Source organism: Mobula hypostoma, chromosome X2, assembly GCF_963921235.1.
Source record: "Mobula hypostoma chromosome X2, sMobHyp1.1, whole genome shotgun sequence".
NCBI classification, from domain to species: Eukaryota; Metazoa; Chordata; class Chondrichthyes; order Myliobatiformes; family Myliobatidae; genus Mobula; species Mobula hypostoma.
This window is the reverse complement of record NC_086129.1, coordinates 22,710,009-22,717,679: the sequence shown is the minus strand read 5'-3', so window position 1 is coordinate 22,717,679 and position 7,671 is coordinate 22,710,009. Positions and strand designations below refer to the sequence as shown.

General features: G+C 45.0%; 1 long non-coding RNA gene across 1 annotated transcript; it reads left to right on the top strand.

The window, feature by feature from the left end:
- The first annotated feature begins 225 nt into the window (after positions 1-225).
- Positions 226-6,166, top strand: LOC134340789 (uncharacterized). Its single transcript, XR_010016636.1, has 3 exons — positions 226-482; positions 788-875; positions 5,789-6,166. It is a non-coding gene; the product is annotated as an uncharacterized LOC134340789 (long non-coding RNA).
- The last annotated feature ends 1,505 nt before the right edge of the window (positions 6,167-7,671 follow it).

Below are 7,671 nucleotides of genomic sequence, written 5' to 3'. Positions count from 1 at the left end.
TTTGCACAGTGAATGCTGACACAGTTAATATGTGCAGCGAGACCTTAACCTGAACATAATCCAGCATGTGTGGCTGTTGGGAGAGAGCAAGCTGAAGATCAGCCAGTCCAGTCGGCCCACCACATGGAGAATGGTGCCTTTGGACAAAGCTGCCCAACCCCTTGGGATAAAGTCCAACCAATGCACAAGACTTTCAAGAAGGAAACCAAAGAAAATAGGGCAAAAGTAAACACTCTTCCAAGGAGACAGCTTCTTTCAGTGTGCTACAAGCCAGAGTGATCTGGTATATCTCAGCCACATTCTTATTGGAGAAAGGCTAATTTGTCATCCATTATCACTCTGACAAGTTAATAAGGTTTATGTCAGCATTTGGACAAGATGAAGGCCTAACTGTACATTCCCTGGAAAGTTCAATCATTTGGATTCAATTTATATGTCTGCTTTGTTAACAAGGGACTATCTTATGCAACCTTTGAATGAAGGTAAATATTTACCAAAATTGCTAACTAAGAGGAACGGTAGGTGATTACGCCAACACTCAGTGCCAAGGAATTGTGGCATCTTGGTCTGCTCTTAGTATCCATTCTGTAGTAAGTTTTTACCATTCTAAACCTCAAAAAGCCAAACCTGGGCTCGTGTGGTCACTCCATAATGGCTGGTCAATATCCTGAATTGGGACAAACAGGATGCAAGTGAACGAGTGAGGGGGGCAGTAGAAAGGCTTGGTAGGAAAGCTGCTTTAAGAAGACAGCTGAATATGTCTGTTTTCTTTCCTTCACTCTATTAGTTCCTTGTATCCAGGACTTGAAGACAGACAATATCAGACCGACAGAGACTGCCAACTAGCCTGAAGCTGCCAGTACTACTGGATCTCAGTGAGTTGATATCAGAAAACAAGACTGATTAGAATTGGCCTCCTATCTTCACTCTGTTTATCCACGGCACCAGATTAATTGGACCAGCACGCAAACCAGTCATCAGCCCTTTGAGTTAAGTTATTAATTTAATCCATGCATCTCTACATAAAACATATGAACAGGACACAGGAACAGGCCCTTTGGCCTATGATGTTGCACCGAACTAATTAAACACCTAACTAAACTAGTCCCTTCTTCCTACACAAGGCCCATATTCTGCATTATAATGTGTCTATCCAAGAGCCTCTTAAATGCCTGTATTGTACTTGCCTCCATCAGCACATTCCAGACACCCACCCCTCTCTGATTAAAAGCTTGTCCTGTACATCTTCTTTGAACTTACACCTCTCACCTTAAATGGATGCCTCTAGCTTTAGACATATTTATCCTGGGGAAAAGATACTGGCTCTCTGCTCTATCTGTGCCTCACATAATCTTATAAACTTATATCAGGTGTTCTCCTCAGCCTCTGGCGCTCCAGAGAAAACAACCTCTCCTCATAACGCATGGACAGATTGATCTGTTTAAACAGCATCACAACTCAAGGAATAAAAGAATAATCTTTCTATTTCAGGTTGGGCTACAGTTTATGCATTACATAAATTGTAATAAGACCTAATAAGTAAGTCATCCAACATCTAATTCACTCAAACTTTTATACCATCAAGTACATTACAAATCCTGGCACATATTATCCTATGTATAACAAACTGTGCTGTTGATAATAAACTGTACATAAAAAAGCAAAGTCTGTGTATATTCTGCTTATAACTAACCAGGCCTGCGTGTTATCCTACGTTGAGCAAACTCCAAGCTATAAAGCATTAGCCGAATCGCCAATCGAACAGTCAACCCATGCACCTCCTGCTCCTGTGCCCATCTGGTGGGAAATAAGAGGAAACTAAGCACAAAATAATCTGCAGATGCTTGGGTCAAAGCAACATTCACAACACGCTGGAGGAACTCAGCAGGTTGGGCAGCATCCGTGGAAAAGATCGGTCGGCGTTTCGGGCCGGAACCCTTCGTCAGGAATTTAGAGAGAAGGGGCAGAGGCCCTATAAAGAAGGTGGGGGGAGGGTGGGAAGGAGAAGGCTGGTAGGTTCCAGGTGAAAAACCAGTAAGGGGAAAGATCAAGGGGTGGGGCAGGGGAAAGGCAGGAAAGGTGAAGAAGGAATAGGGGAAAGCACAATGGGTAGCAGGAGGAGGCGGAACCATGAGGGAGGCAGTAGGCAGCTGGGGGAGGGGGCAGAGTGACATAGGGATAGGGGAAGGGGGGGTGGGAGGGAATTACCGGAAGTTGGACAATTCAGTGTTCACACCAAGGGGCTGGAGACTACCTAGACGGTATATAAGGTGTTGCTCCTCCAACCTGAGTTTAGCCTCATCATGGCAGTAGAGGAGGCCATGTATGGACAGTTCCAAATGGGAATGTGAAGCAGAGTTGAAGTGGGTGGCTGCTGGGAGATCCTGTCTGTTGTGGTGGATGGAGCGGAGGTGCTCGACGAAGCAGTCCCCCAATCTGCGTCGGGTTTCACCGATGTAGAGGAGGCCGCACCGGGAGCACCGGATGCAATAGATGACCCCAACAGACTCACAAGTGAAGTGTTGCCTCACCTGGAACGACTGTTTGGGGTCCTGAATGGTGGCAAGAGAGGAGGTGTAGGGACAGGTGTAGCACTTACGCTTGCAGGGATAAGTGCCAGGTGGGAGATCCGTGGGGAGGAATGTGTGGACCAGGGAGTCGCGGAGGGACCGATCCCTGTGGAAAGCGGAAAAGGGTGGAGAGGGAAAGATGTGCTTAGTGGTGGGGTCCTGTTGAAGGTGGCGGAAGTTGCGGAGGATAACGTGCTGGATCCGGAGGCTGGTGGGGTGGTAGGTGAGGACCAGGGGAGCTCTTCCCCTGTTGTGGTGGCGGGAGGATGGGGTGAGGGCCTAAGTGCGGGAACAGAGACAGAGTTCCTCTTGTCCTCACCTACCACCCCACCAGCCTCCGGATCCAGCACGTTATCCTCCGCAACTTCCGCCACCTTCAACAGGACCCCACCACTAAGCACATCTTTCCCTCTCCACCCCTCTCTGCTTTCCACAGGGATCAGTCCCTCTGCGACTCCCTGGTCCACATGTTGCTCCCCACGGATCTCCCACCCGGCACTTTTCCCTGTAAGCGCAAGTGCTACACCTGTCCCTACACCTCCTCTCTTGCCACCATTCAGGGCCCCAAACAGTCCTTCCAGGTGAGGCAATACTTCACTTGTGAGTCTGTTGGGGTTATCTATTGCATCTGGTGCTCCCGGTGCGGCCTCCTCTACATCGGTGAAACCCGACACAGATTGGGGGACCACTTCGTCGAGCACCTCCGCTCCGTCCGCCAAAACAGACAGGGTCTCCCAGTAGCCACCCACTTCAACTCTGCTTCCAATTCCCATTCAGATATGTCCATACATGGCCTCCTCTACTGCCATGATGAGGCTAAAATCAGGTTGGAGGAGCAATACCTCATATACTGTCTAGGTAGTCTCCAGCCCCTTGGTATGAACATAGAATTCTCCAACTTTTGGTAATTCCCTCCCCCTCCCTTCCTCTATCCCTATGTCACTCTTCCCCCTCCCCCAGCTGCCTATCACCTCCCTCACGGTTCCACCTCCTTCTACTACCCATTGTGCTTTCCCCTATTCCTTGTTCACCTTTCCTGCCTATCCCCTCCCTGCTTCCCCTCCCCCACCCCTTGATCTTTCCCCTTACTGGTTTTTCACCTGGAACCTACCAGCCTTCTCCTTCCCACCCTCCCCCCACCTTCTTTATAGGGCCTCTGCCCCTTCCCTCTTCAGTCCTGACGAAGGGTTCCGGCCCGAAACGTCAACCGATCTTTTCCACGGATGCTGCCCGACCTGCTGAGTTCCTCCAGCGTGTCGTGAGAGGAAACTAAGGCTTCTTTTTGCACCATTTTGCACTGTTTTGCAATGGGGAAAATCTCAACTTCGGTCCTCAATACAAACTGAATCTGTCATTCACCAGATGCATCCAGATCATACCCAGACTAGGGGATTGTCTCTTGCTCTATTAAGTGGTTTATTAAGATCATGGCTCTGTCTCACAGTTGCATGGATCAGCTTTTTTCTATAAAGCATTTTTATTAAAGAAGCTGTAATTCTTTGCAGTTAACCTTGCCAATATTTACCGTCAGACTCAGCAAATCACCCTGCCTGCCTCCTTTATGATTAGCACATCTTTACTTTCTGTTAACCGTAAGTAATTAAAAGAAAAATATCTGAGCTTAATCAGGCAGCCTTCTGCAAGCCAGAGTACTTATTTTGCCTTGGGACTCTGCTTTGTCATTGCTCTTGCTTGGCATTCTCTCTCATCAAGGGACAAACATTAGATTGTTCCAACAAAACCTCAGGGTTTGAATCAGCTCCAGGTTTCTTACATTGATTTTAATGTGGGCATCTTCTGCATGAATTTTGACACGAATGTCTCCCCAACTCCTCATCATCTCCACTAAATTATATCCTACTTGTAAAAGAGGATAAAAACGAGAAAAGTTGGCAGAACTCCAAAAGTGGGATGAGCCATTTTAACTTGCATCACTTGGTGTGAAGCAGGAAACGGAGATGGGTGAACTGGATGAATAAAGCACCCAAATTTCCTTTATATTGATCAACAGATTGCAACTTTGCTGTGGATGCAGCATATGGGTTCTCAGTCAATACCTTCCCCTTTTCTGGTTAATCATAAGTGGTTGAATTATCCCAAGGGTGTTTTCAAAATTCTTCCATCTTCCTAGTGAAATGCTGAGGAAGATAGGTTATGTGATCACACATGAGGAAGCCCCAAGCCCATTGGGCTAATAACGCAATGGCGCTAGTAGCCAATCGACTGTTTGCTTGCCACTATTTGGTGAGGTAGGCAGATGGATCTGGTGAAGCCACCCCTCCCACTGTAACTCAAGGAGTAAATTGCCTGATTATTGATTCCTAGGTGTGTGGAGTTGGCTGAAGGAAACCCAGGATTCCCGATTGCTCAGAATTCTTTTCTGAACCTCCAGGAATAAATAAACTACCGAAGGTCCCAAACCTTGATTTGTACAGAATAACTTAATGTGGGGTGTAATGAAAGATTATGGTATCTGGCTTCACAGTGCTTAGATAGAAGAGGGGAAAATGCATGACTCTCCATTGATCCCTTTTGTAGTGGGAGAATAGACTATGATCAGTTTTGATGTCCTTCCAAGTTAACAAGCCTGCATATTTCAAATGTGCAGAGTCACCACCTGAGTTTGGCAGATAGTACCTGCGAAACTCTAAACCTGGAGGGGAGAGGAAACAAGGAAATGGGAAAAGCAACAAACAATCTGCTGAAAAGACTCTGCAGATCAAGCAGCACCTGTGGGGATTCCAGCATCTACAGTCCTTGTGCCTAGGTTCAATGTGAGACAGTGGAGAACAGGAAGGTATGGATTGACATGTAAGGCAAGGAAGGAGGAGGGAACCAGCAGTAATTCTGTCTTCTGAGCATAAGACTGTGTGGATGATTTTTTTTTTGAAATGGCAGATGTGTAAAAAGTATAAAAACAAATTCTGGAAACATTCAGCAAGTCAAGCAACATCTGCAGAAAGAATCAGAATTGGAATCAAAATCTGATTTATTATCATTTACTTAAATGTCATAACATTTGTTGCCTTGTAGCAGCAGGTACAGTGCAAAGATCTAAAATGACTATGAATAAATAGTCCAAAAAATAAAGAGACAATGAAGTAGTATTCATGGGTTCATGGACCATTCAGAAATCTGATGGCAGAGAAGCTGTTTCTAAGTCATTGAAACCTAGCTAATGTTGCAAGCTTTGGTTAATTCTGCTTTCCTCTCCACAGATGCTGCCCGGCTTGCTGCGTGTTGTTCTCATTTCCTGTTCTACACCTATGTGGGTTCAGCTTAGCCCAGACTGCTGAGGAGATCTGTGGATGAGAGATACAGTACCTGCTTATCCTTCATCTTGAGTACCAACGTGCATCAGGAGGATATTCGGCGGGCAATGATCAAGCCTTTCTGTCTTGGTGTGGAGTTGAGCTCAACACTTTGGAGAGGAGCAAAGGACTAGTTAAGAGTTCAGTCTGCTTTTCTCCAATCTCAATAACCCATGTTAATTTCCCCAAACTTTCAATGAAATTAGTATGCAGTTGTTCACAGTCCATATAACTTGCTTACATTTTCTCTTTAATTAACTAATCTGGTTAATTTTCTGATCCACGTCTCCCCAGCTTTGCATAGAGCTCCATCTAGTGGCTGGCTGAACACTGGTAAAGCTAATCATAACTATTTATTTATTGTTAAGTAAAAGTAATTTTAACCTTTACTTTCAATAACATTTTGACTTCCCTCTTCGAACCCCTTCCTACTCCACAGTCCATAGGTATACACAAAGATGGAACACAGATGTGCCCCGACCTTACTAACCCTGCTCTCCAAGCGGTACGATCAGAAGTAATAGAATGTGCTTTTTGTTAGCCAGTTGCAATTTTATTAATTTTCACCCACAAGCAAATTCTTTCTGCAAGATAAAACAAGCTTCCAACACCAGGAAATTAAATCCTGTTTGCCAGGACTTCCAGCACAGAAAATAGCATCAAGATGGCTCATGTTCCCAACTGCCAGTTCCAGGAAGCACCCGTAACAGCAAGTTGCCACGTGAACTTAACCTTAACAATAACTGGTAAATTAATTTAAGTACACAGTGATCATAAAGAGGCATACAAACAAAAATTCAGTTCGGCACAACTAGTGCACACTCAAACCTACAGACACAGTCATACAGACCCACACAACTAACATGCCCACAAACTACTATAACATCTCACAAAACTAATGCATCCCTCCACATAAATTTGAACAGAATAACTGCTCTTAACCTGATCTCATGCACATGTGTGCATGCTAACTCACATACTTGAACACAACCAACTCACACATCCCACATAACTAACCACACAATCTCACTCAGCAAAAGTCCTCAAATTCTATCTACACTGTAGTTCACCCAAAGTAATGAGTCAGTATTATTGTACTCTGTGGAAGTTACAGACAGAATACTCATTCCCGCAATGTGAGACCTTCAGCCTTTTGTGTGATATCTGAGCAGAATCTTCTCCTTTTCCTCAGACTGGTGTGGGTATGCACCTGGAACTTGTCACTAAGATTCCAATCTCACTCAAACAGGGGTTAATTTAAGAAGAAGCAGAATTGGTGTGGTAGTGAACAGTGTTCTGAACTTGGCCTAGTGCATTGTTAAAAGCAGAGCAGAGACACTGATGCTGAATGCAAACCACATAAATGAAGCTATTGTAATGCTGCTTGAGTATTTTAACATCTCTGGCCTTTATCAGCCTGAGTGCTTAGCCGCTGTCTGGCAGCACATAACACCACAATTTCTTTCCAACCCACATCTCGTCTGTTTGTCTTTTGCTGAGATAACTTATTTCATCCTCCAGAATCTTTCTAACTGAGTTCAGCTTCCCTCCTTGCTGTCTTTTTCTCTCTCTTCCCCCTCCACTCCCCACCACCTTTTTGCACACTCCACCAACGCCGTCCTTCCCCGTCCTCAGCATTTCAAAGGTCAATTGTTTTCTTTGGATCATTCAAAAATATCAGCTTCCTATCATGAGTTCAAAAGTATCTAAATTTTCTTACAAATGGAATGATCGTCAGATGAAATTTCTGAAATTTTAAACATCCTTACTGGTTCTCTCCTGGTTAGCAT